This window comes from Bos mutus, chromosome X (assembly GCF_027580195.1).
Source record: "Bos mutus isolate GX-2022 chromosome X, NWIPB_WYAK_1.1, whole genome shotgun sequence".
NCBI classification, from domain to species: Eukaryota; Metazoa; Chordata; class Mammalia; order Artiodactyla; family Bovidae; genus Bos; species Bos mutus.
Window position 1 is genome coordinate 77,347,976 of NC_091646.1, and position 10,791 is coordinate 77,358,766.

The 10,791-nt window shown below is 44.2% G+C and overlaps 1 pseudogene; it reads left to right on the plus strand.

Annotated features, from left to right (window-relative positions):
* Nucleotides 1-9,166: 9,166 nt before the first annotated feature.
* Nucleotides 9,167-10,187, plus strand: LOC102270904 (E3 ubiquitin-protein ligase SIAH1-like; annotated as a pseudogene).
* Nucleotides 10,188-10,791: the final 604 nt, after the last annotated feature.

Below are 10,791 nucleotides of genomic sequence, written 5' to 3' on the forward strand. Positions count from 1 at the left end.
GTGGGACACTTCCCAAGTGTATGGTCCTCTCTACAGATAGAACCACTCCCCTGACTTCTGTGGTCATGATTGCCTTGCATTTCTTTTTCCTTACCATTCACATGTGTGAACATAAAGACAGAGTTTAGCTCTGCATGTTTTGAATAGGATATAAATGAACTAATACATTAGGTATTTTTAGTGTCTTGCTTCTTTTTCTCAACTGTATGTCTATGAGATGCATATGTGTTGTTGCGTGTAGCTGTAATATTTCTCCTCATCACACTTTAGCATTCCATTGGGTACACACTCCACTCAGTATGCAGCAAAGAGTGTCATCTCTGGGTCATAGAGGATGTATCCCTTTAATCTTTCCTAAAGAATTCCAAATGGCTTCCAAAGTGATTGCCTCATTTGGCCCTCCCACCAACAGTGTAGAAAGAATTACATTAAACTATTTTTTCTTTTTTGCCAGTCTGATGTGAAGTGAAGTTCTTCTTTTGGTTTTAATTTTCTTTTCCCTAATGAATAATGAGGTTGAACACCTTTCACATTGTCGCAGAAACCAGTACTCAAGAAACCAAGCACCACACTCAAAGAGTTGGAGAACTCAGATTTATTATGCCGGCAGGCCCAGAGGAGTTAACTCTCCAAGCTCTGAGCACTGAACAAAGGGATTACATAGTTTTTATAGACAGACTATAGTGGGCAACACTAGGTGTTAATAGGCTGGTTTGAACTAAGGGGTTCCACGCGTGCAGGGACAGCAGTCAAGATGGGGAGGGGGATGCCTGACTTTTACACGGACGGGCATGATTAAGCAAGTTTGCAGGGGCTGGGCAATTGCAAAGAGCAGGACAAGGGTGACTGAGATAAGATCCAGTTCCTAGTATTCTAAGTCCCTACTTTCTGAGACTATGTGACCTACATGATCCAGACTTTGCAAGGAGCAAGCTGAGTTACAGAGACAAGAAGGAGCAGGAGGTTATGTAAAATTTTAACTTTTCCTCTTCAACATGGTTATTGAACATTTGGGCAGCTCTTCTGTAGTGGGCCAGTTCAAATCTTTTGCCCACTAGTCTACTGGATGCAAAGGATTTTGAAAATTTTAACTAGTGACCAACTAGTAAAAGATGCTCTACTAGACTGCAGTATCTGGTTTTTGTTGAGATATCAGAAGATCTGGCCACCTGTACAGCAGCCATATATGAGAGCTGGGTAGTGGCTGCCCCTCAAGATGGGACATGGGGTCCCCAGTGCCCCCGGAGACCACTGCCTATCTGGCTTCATTCATGAAAATGCTGAACCCTGCAGGCACTGGAGTTTGGGACATGCTGGGGCAACCACTTCTACTCCATCTTCCAACCAGGTTCTCTGCAAACATGAGGGGTCATGGAGAAATGTAGGCAAGTGTCTGCCAAATGCCAGCTCGAAGGCTGAAACTAGCTCCCCCATTCTTCTCGCCCAATATGGAGCAATGGCTCTCAGGCAGGTCCTGGAGCCTTTCTCCACCTGGCTTGCAAGGTGATGCCTGAGGGCCCTGCATGCCCACTGACCTCACCATTGCACAGTCAGCTGTAAGCCCAAGTATGATTGGTGAATATTTTCTCAACTTAAAAAAAGACCTAATAGCAATATTGGCAGCTGGATCCTCATCTTAAAATTGAGCTATATTCTAATTAATATGAATGTGTTTTAAAAATCCATGAAAATTTCATAACCTTGAGTTAATGAGGGAGAGCCAGGAAGGGTTCAGTTTGATTTTGTGTCCATCAAATTACCATTAGCAAATTTTAAAAAAAGGTTTTCAATGCTTTTTTTTACTTATAAAAGGTTGTCTCATTCTGCTCAATAACCTTTAATAAGCTAAATGAGAAAAGAATTGGAAGAAGAATCAATATATATAAATATATAACTGAATTTCTTTGCTGTACACCTGAAACTAACACAGCATTATAAATCAACTATAGCTCAATATAAAATTACATTTTTTTGGATTTCCCTATAGAAAAGAAATGCAAAAAAGCAAAATGGCTGTCTTGGGAGGCCTTACAAATAGCTGTGAAAAGAAGAGAAGCGAAAAGCAAAGGAGAAAAGGAAAGATAAACATCTGAATGCAGAGTTCCAAAGAATAGCAAGGAGAGATAAGAAAGCCTTCCTCAGCGATCAATGCAAAGAAATAGAGGAAAACAACAGAATAGGAAAGACTAGGGATCTCTTCAAGAAAATCAGAGATACCAAAGGAACATTTCATGCAAAGATGAGCTCGATAAAGGACAGAAATGGTATGGACCTAACAGAAGCATAAGATATTAAGAAGAGATAGCAAGAATACACAGAAGAACTGTACAAAAAAGATCTTTACAACCCAGATAATCACGATGGTGTGATCACTGACCTAGAGCCAGACATCCTGGAATGTGAAGTCAAGTGGGCTTTAGAAAGCATCACTACAAACAAAGCTAGTGGATGTGATGGAATTCCAGTTGAACTATTCCAAATCCTGAAAGATGATGCTGTGAAAATGCTGCACTCAATATGCCAGCAAATTTGGAAAACTCAGCAGTGGTCACAGGACTGGAAAAGGTCGGTTTTCATTCCAATCCCAAAGAAAGGCAATGCCAAAGAATGCTCAAACTACCGCACAATTGCACACATCTCACACGCTAGTAAAGTAATGCTCAAAATTCTCCAAGCCAGGCTTCAGCAATATGTGAACCGTGAACTTCCTGATGTTCAAGCTGGTTTTAGAAAAGGGAGAGGAACCAGAGATCAAATTGCAAACATCCGCTGGATCATAGAAAAAGCAAGAGAGTTCCAGAAAAACATCTATTTCTGCTTTATTGACTATGCCAAAGCCTTTGACTGTGTGGATCACAATAAACTGTGGACAATTCTGAAAGAGATGGGAATACCAGACCACCTGATCTGCCTCTTGAGAAATTTGTATGCAGGTCAGGAAGCAACAGTGAGAACTGGACATGGAACAACAGACTGGTTCCAAATAGGAAAAGGAGTTCGTCAAGACTGTATATTGTCACCCTGTTTATTTAACTTATATGCAGAGTACATCATGAAAAACGCTGGACTGGAAGAAACACAAGCTGGAATCAAGATTGCCGGGAGAAATATCAATAACCTCAGATATGCAGATGACACCACCCTTATGGCAGAAAGTGAAGAGGAACTCAAAAGCCTCTTGATGAAAGTGAAAGAGGAGAGTGAAAAAGTTGGCTTAAAGCTCAACATTCAGAAAACGAAGATCATGGCATCCGGTCCCACCACTTCATGGGAAATAGATGGGGAAACAGTGGAAACAGTGTCAGACTTTATTTTTCTGGGCTCCAAAATCACTACAGATGGTGACTGCAACCATGAAATTAAAAGACGCTTACTCCTTGGAAGGAAAGTTATGACCAACCTAGATAGCATATTCAAAGGTAGAGACATTACTTTGCCAACAAAGGTTCATCTAGTCAAGGCTATGGTTTTTCCAGTGGTCATGTATGGATGTGAGAGTTGGAATGTGAAGAAGGCTGAGCGCCAAAGAATTGATGCTTTTGAACTGTGGTGTTGGAAAAGACTCTTGAGAGTCCCTTGGACTGCAAGGAGATCCAACCAGTCCATTCTGAAGGAGATCAGCCCTGGGATTTCTTTGGAAGGAATGATGCTAAAGCTGAAGCTCCAGTACTTTGGCCACCTCATGAGAAGAGTTGACTCACTGGAAAAGACTCTGATGCTGGGAGGGATTGGGGGCAGGAGGAGAAGGGGATGACAGAGGATGAGATGGCTGGATGGCATCGCTGACTCGATGGACGTGAGTCTCAGTGAACTCTGGGAGTTGGTGATGGACAGGGAGGCCTGGTGTGCTGCGATTCATGGGGTCGCAAAGAGTCAGACACGACTGAGTGACTGATCTGTTCTGATCTGATCTGAGTGGTTGAGAGTCCACCTGGCATTGCAGAAGACACGGATTCCATCCTTGGTCTGGGAAGATTCCCCATGCTCTTGGGCAACTAAGCCCATGTGCCACAACCACTGAAGCCTACAGGCTCTAGAACCTGTGCTCTTCAACAAGAGAAGCCACTGGAATCAGGAGCCCACCCGCTGCAACTAGAGAGTAGTCTTCTATCACCACAACTAGAGAAAGCCTACTCACAGCAACAAACACCCCGCAGAAACAAAAATAAATAAGTAATTTTTAAAATAAAATAAATTTTAAAAAGGCTCTCTGAACAATAGGATGAGGACATCTTAGAGTTCAGGGCCAAAATCAAATGTGATACTTCCCGAAGAAAACTGTTGATGTGATGGACTCTGTTCTAGATAGGATGATGTATTTCTTGGCCCCTGATCTTGGCATTCCTATGCCATGTTCAGGGCTGGTGTCTGGAGATACGTATGCAAACATGTGACTTTGGTCAAGTCTCATGTCCCCAAATGGGGCCTCTGTTTTCTGTCAAATGAGGAGTCATAAGCACCATTCTGATCTGCCACAGGTTGACAGGTTTGCTGAGAGATTATAAATAGCGAAAATGAAGTATCTTTGAGGAATTAAATCAGCCCTCTCAGAACATTTTATTTTGTGAGGCTCCAAAATCACTGCAGATGGTGACTTCAGACATGAAATTAAAAGATGTTGCTCCTGGGAAGAAAAGTTATGACCAACCGAGGCAGCATATTAAAAAGCAGAGCCATTACTTTGCCAAAAAAGATCCATCTAGTCAAAGCTATGGTTTTTCCAGTAGTCATGGATGGATGTGAGAGGACTATAATGAAAGCTGAGAGCCGAAGAATTGATGCTTTCAAACTGTGGTGTTGGAGAAGGCTCTTGAGAGTCCCTTGGACAGCAAGGAGATCCAACCTGTCCATCCTAAAGGGATCAGTCCTGAATATTCATTGGAAGGGCTGATCTGAAGCTGAAGCTCCAATACTTTGGCCACCTGATGCAAAGAACTGACTCATTAGAAAAGACCCTGACGCTGGGAAAGATTGAAGGCGGGGGGAGAAGGGGACGACAGAGGATGAGATGGTTGGATGGCATCACCAACTCAATGGACATGAGTTTGAGTAAACCCCAGGAGTTGGTGATGGACAGTGAGGCGGAGCGTGCTGCAGTCCATGGGGTCGCAAAGAGTCAGACACGACTGAGAGATTGAACTGAACTGATTCAGAACATATTTTGAAATTATTATCACACAGAAGTTGTTTCTTTGGAGCAAAGTAGTAGGTAATGTCAGTGTATTAGTCTTCTTCAGTTCAGTTCAGTTCAGTCGCTCAGTCGTGTCCAACTCTTTGCAACTCCATGAATCGCAGCATGCCAGGCTTCCCTGTCCATCACCAACTCCCAGAGTTTACCCAAACTCATGTCCATCGAGTCAGTGATGCCATCCAGCCATCTCATCCTCTGTCATCCCCTTCTCCTCCTGCCTCCAATCCCTCCGAGCATCAGGGTCTTTTCCAATGAGTTAACTCTTTGCATGAGGTGACCAAAGTATTGGAGTTTCAGCTTCAGCATCAGTCCTTCCAATGAACACCCAGGACTGATCTCCTTTAAGATGGACTGGTTGGATCTCCTTGCAGTCCAAGAGACTCTCAAGAGTCTTCTCCAACACCACAGTTCAAAAGCATCAATTCTTTGGCTCTCAGCTTTCTTCACAGTCCAACTCTCACATCCATACATGACCACTGTAAAAACCATAGCCTTGACTAGATGGACCTTTGTTGGCAAAGTAACATCTCTGCTTTTTAATATGTTATCTAGGTTGGTTATAACTTTCCTTCCAAGGAGTAAGTGTCTTTTAATTTCATGGCTGCAATCACCATCTGCAGTGATTTTGGAGCCCCCCAAAATAAAGTCTAACACTGTTTCCACTGTTTCCCCATCTATTTCCCATGAAGTGATGGCTTCTTAGACTGCCATAACAGAATATCACTGATGAGTGGCTGACACATCAGAAATGTATTTTCTCACAGTTCCAGAAGCTAAAAGCCCCAAATCTAAGTGCTGGCTTGGTTAGTTTCTCCTGAGGCCTCTCTCCTTGGCTTGCAAATGGCCACTTACTCATTGTGTCTTCACCTGGTCTTTCTGTGTTATTGCTGTCCTAATCTTGCCCTTCTTAAAAGGATATCAATCAGAGTGGATTAGAGCCCACTTGACCTCATTTTAACTTAATCACCCCTTTAAAGGCCATATCTCCAGTTATGGTCACCTTCTGAGCTACTGGGAACTAGGGCTTCAACATCTGAATTTGGGAAGAAAATAGCTCAGCCCAGAACAGCCAGGCACAAATTTTATCTATTCGTCTACAATGTGGGGAGAGGAGGAAGGAGTAGGCTAGATCTGGGCTGTGCTGCTTGGCTGAGGAGCCCTCATCTGGGATGCACAGATTGCTCAATGGTGGTTACGACTTCGGCAATGAACATAAATAATCATGACCTTATCATTTTGGTTAAAAATAATAATAATAATGCCTGCTCATTAAAAAAAAGCCCCCCAAAAGTGCCAAGAAGCACAAAGATGAAACATTTTTTTAAAAAATCACTCTAGGGGGCTCAAGATGGAGGGGACATATGTATAGCTAATGCTGATTCATGTTGATGTATGGCAAAAACCATCATAATATTGTAAAGCAATTATCCTCTAATTAAAACAAACAAAAACCTTCTAGAAATAAAAAAAATTATTCTAAGTCTCACCACCAAGAAATAACCATTTTCTCTCACCATGTTTTTCTACACATGTAGAGTTAGAAGGCAAGATTAGTGGGTGCAGAGACAGAGAGAAAGAAAAGCAATTTACACAAATGGGCATATACTACATATCTTAGTTGAAGTCAAAGGTGTTGAGTTTATCTTCAATGACATTAGGAGGAAAAAAATAAAAGGATGCTGTATGAGTCTCCTATCGCTGCTGTAACAAATCAGCACAAACCTAGCGGCTCAAGGCAACGCTGATTAACACCTTACAGCTCTGGAGGTCAGAAACCTGACACGGGTCTCACCAGCCTCCAGTCAAGGTGTTAGCAGGCCTGCGTTCCTTTCTAGATGCTCTAAGGGAAATTGCGTATTCTTAGCTTTTCCAGCTTTCAGAGGCCCCTGCCTTCCTCAGTTCCTGACCTACTTCCTCCATCTTGAAAGCTAATAACTTCAGCTGAGTTCTCCCATCTTATCGATTCTGACTCCCTCTTCACTTTGAATGACCCCTATGATTACACTGGGTCCACCAGACAATCCATGATACTCTCCCTATTTTAACGTCACTTGATTTACAACCTTAATTCCATCTGAAACCTTGATTTTTCTTTTGCCACATAATGTAACATATTCACGTGCGTGCATGCTCAGTCCCTTCAGTTGTGTCTGACTCTGTGCGACCCTATGGAATGTAGCCCGCCCAGCTCCTCTGTCTATGGGATTCTCCAGGCAAAAATACTGGAGTGGGTTGCCATGCCTCCTCCAGGAGATCTTCCCGACCAGGGATCGAACCCACATCTCTTACATCTCCTGCACTGGCAGGTGGGATCTGTGGCACTAGTGCCACCAGGGAATTCCTAATATATTCACAGGTTCTGGGAATTAGGACCAGGACATCTTTGGGGGGTAAGGGCATCCTTCTGCTTGCTGCAAATGCAAAATGTAAAAAAACAAAAACAAAAACTGCTGAACTTCAGCTAAATTTTTCATCACAACACCCTCCACTTTAAAATTTTTCTTAATTCTCTAAGTTAAAAAAAAAGAAAAACCTTTATCAGATAAAATGCTTTTGTTTACAAGTAACAGAAACCAACTTGAACCAGCTTGACCAATAAGAGACTAAATCAGCTTACAAAAGAGGAAGTGAGCTCTGGCACCCTGAATACAGACCTAGTGGCCCCGCATTCTTCTTACCTCTCTCCCCTGAAATATCCCAAGGCTCATAATACCTCTTGGTATTCATAATTACTAACATTTGCAAACACTTATTACCTGGAGTACAAGAAAGAAGAGAGGGCTTCAGAGAGGATAAGTAAACCACACAAGGCCATCCTGCCAGGGGTCCCAGGTCACCCAACTCTAGAAGCCAGTATCTTAACCACTGTCAGTCCTCACTGACCTGTGCTGGTGGGGACACTGTGGTCCAGAGACCTGCCTTCCTGAGTGCGTGAGTAGAGGCTGGCGGCCCAAGTTTCCAGGTCTGGTGAGAGGCACAGGCCAGCCCTCAGCCTGTCCATTACACACGACTATGGAGCTGCTATGGTTTTTCCTGTGGTCATGTATGGATGTGAGAGTTGGACTGTGAAGAAGGCTCAGTGCCAAAGAATTGATGCTTTTGAACTGTGGTGTTGGAGAAGACTCTTGAGAGTCCCTTGGACTGCAAGGAGATCCAACCAGTCCATTCTGAAGGAGATCAGCCCTGGGATTTCTTTGGAAGGAATGATGCTAAAGCTGAAACTCCAGTACTTTGGCCACCTCATGAGAAGAGTTGACTTATTGGAAAAGACTCTGATGCTGGGAGGGATTGGGGGCAGGAGGAGAAGGGGACGACAGAGGATAAGATGGCTGGATGGCATCACTGACTCGATGGACGTGAGTCTGGGTGGACTCTGGGAGTTGGTGATGGACAGTGAGGCCTGGCATGCTGCAATTCATGGGGTCGCAAAGAGTCAGACATGACTGAGCGACTGATCTGATCTGATGGAGCTGCACCAGGATATTGCCAGGTTACCTATTTCCTTCTCTTCCCTCTGCCTGGCTGGGCTAATCTAGGCCTTGGCAATGTGCCTATTGCTCGACAGGCTGGTCTGCTACCTTAAACGGCTTGGTTTCCCCAGGTTAAAATTGTTTGTTCTTAGGATTTCCCTGGTGGGTGGCTAAGATTCTCTGCTCCTAAAGCAGAGGTCCTAGGTTCAATTCCTGGTCAGGGAACTAGATTTCACAGGATACTACTAAACAGATCCCACATGCCACAGTGAAGATCAGAGATCGCCTGTAATGCAACTAGGACCCGGGGCAGCCAAATAAATATGCATACTTTTAAAAATAATGTTTGTTCTTGGCCCCCTTCTGGCCCCCAGAACACGTGGGGTCGTGCCTGCTGACGACTGCTGCCATCGTGTGTATTATTTAGTGGGAGTGCACCGTTGGTGGTGGGAGGTTCAATGATGTGCAAAACTGCGGCGAACAGGGAGAGCTAGGGCAGACATTGAGGGGCACACTGTCAAGTGACAGCAGCGACCCAGTGTGTCCTCTCGGTGTTGGCCTGAGGAAGAGGCTTTGGTGCTGCCAAAAGGTGGTGGCTGTGGGCACTGGCGACGGAGCACCTTTAAGCCAGGACCGAGATCCGAGGTTCGCTCTCCGCCCACAGAAATGAGTCATGAGGCTGCACCAGCGGTACCTACTGGAACCTCAATGTGTGCGCCGTCCTCCCAGAGCATGCCTGCCCTGACTGGCACCGCTGTGGCCAACAATGACCTGGCGAGTCTTTTATGAGTGTCCGGTCTGCTTTGACTATGCGTTACCACCCATTTTTCCCTGTCAAAGTGGCCGTCTCATTTGTTGCAACTGTTGCCCAAAGCTCACACATTGTCTGACTTGCCAGGGCCCCTTGGGGTCCACTCACAACTTGGCTATGGAGAAAGTGGCCAATTCAGTACTTTTCCCTTGTACATATACCTCTTCTGGATGTGATCTAACTCTGCCATACACAGAAAAAGCAGACCACGAAGAGCTCTGTGAGTTTAGGCCTTGTTCCTGTCCATTCCCTGGTGTTGCCTGTAAATGGCAAGGCTCTTTGGATGCTGTTGTGCCAAATCTGATGCATCACCATGAGTCCATGACAACCCTACAGGGAGAGGATATAGGATATAGTTTTCCTTGCTATAGACATTAATCTTCCTGGTGCTGTTGACTGCGTGATGGTGCAGTCCTGTTTTGACTTTGACTTCTTGCTAGTCTTGGAGAAACAGGAAAACTATGATGGTCACCAGCAATTCTTTGCAATTGTACAGCTGATAGGAACACCTGAGCAAGCTGAAAATTTTGCTTATCAACCTGAGCTAAAAGCGCATAGGCAGCAATTGGCTTGGGAAGCCATTCCTTGATCTATTCATGAGGGAATTGCAACAGCCGTTATGAACAGTGACTCCCTAGTCTCTGACATCAGCATTGCACAGCTTTTTGCAGTAAATGGCAATTTACACATCAGTGTAACTATTTCTGTGTGTTGAAATGGCAATCAAACATTTTCTGGCCAGTGTTTAAAACCATTGCATTCAATTTAGACTGGAGTGGGTTGCCATGCCCTTCTCCAGGGAATCTTCGTGACCCAAGGATCCAACCCATGTCTCTTAGGTTTCCTGCATTGGCAAGTGGGTTCTTTTCCACTAGTGCCACCTGGAAAACCCAGTCTAACTAATAGCCCTAGAAAATTATCTACCTCCTAATTCTTGAAACTTGTGACAGTTACTTACATGGCAAAAAAAAAAAAAAAAAAAGACTTTGTAGATGTGATTAAGTGAAGGATCTAGAGACAGGGAGATTATCTTGATTATCTGATGGGCTCTAAATGTAACCACAAGTGTCCTTATAAGAGGGAGCCTGAGAGAGATTTGAGATAGACAGAAGAGGAGATGCACATACAAAGGAGGTGGCATTATGACCATGGAGGAAGATATTGGAGTGATGGGGCCACAAGCCAAAAAATGCTAGCAGCCACCAGAAATGTCCAGAGTCACTCCACCCCCAGCAGTGGAGCTGGTGTCCAACTTAGAGGTGCAAATGCCCTCCTATCCACTTCTGCTGGCCCGAGCTGTGTTGGCTATAAAAGAAGGA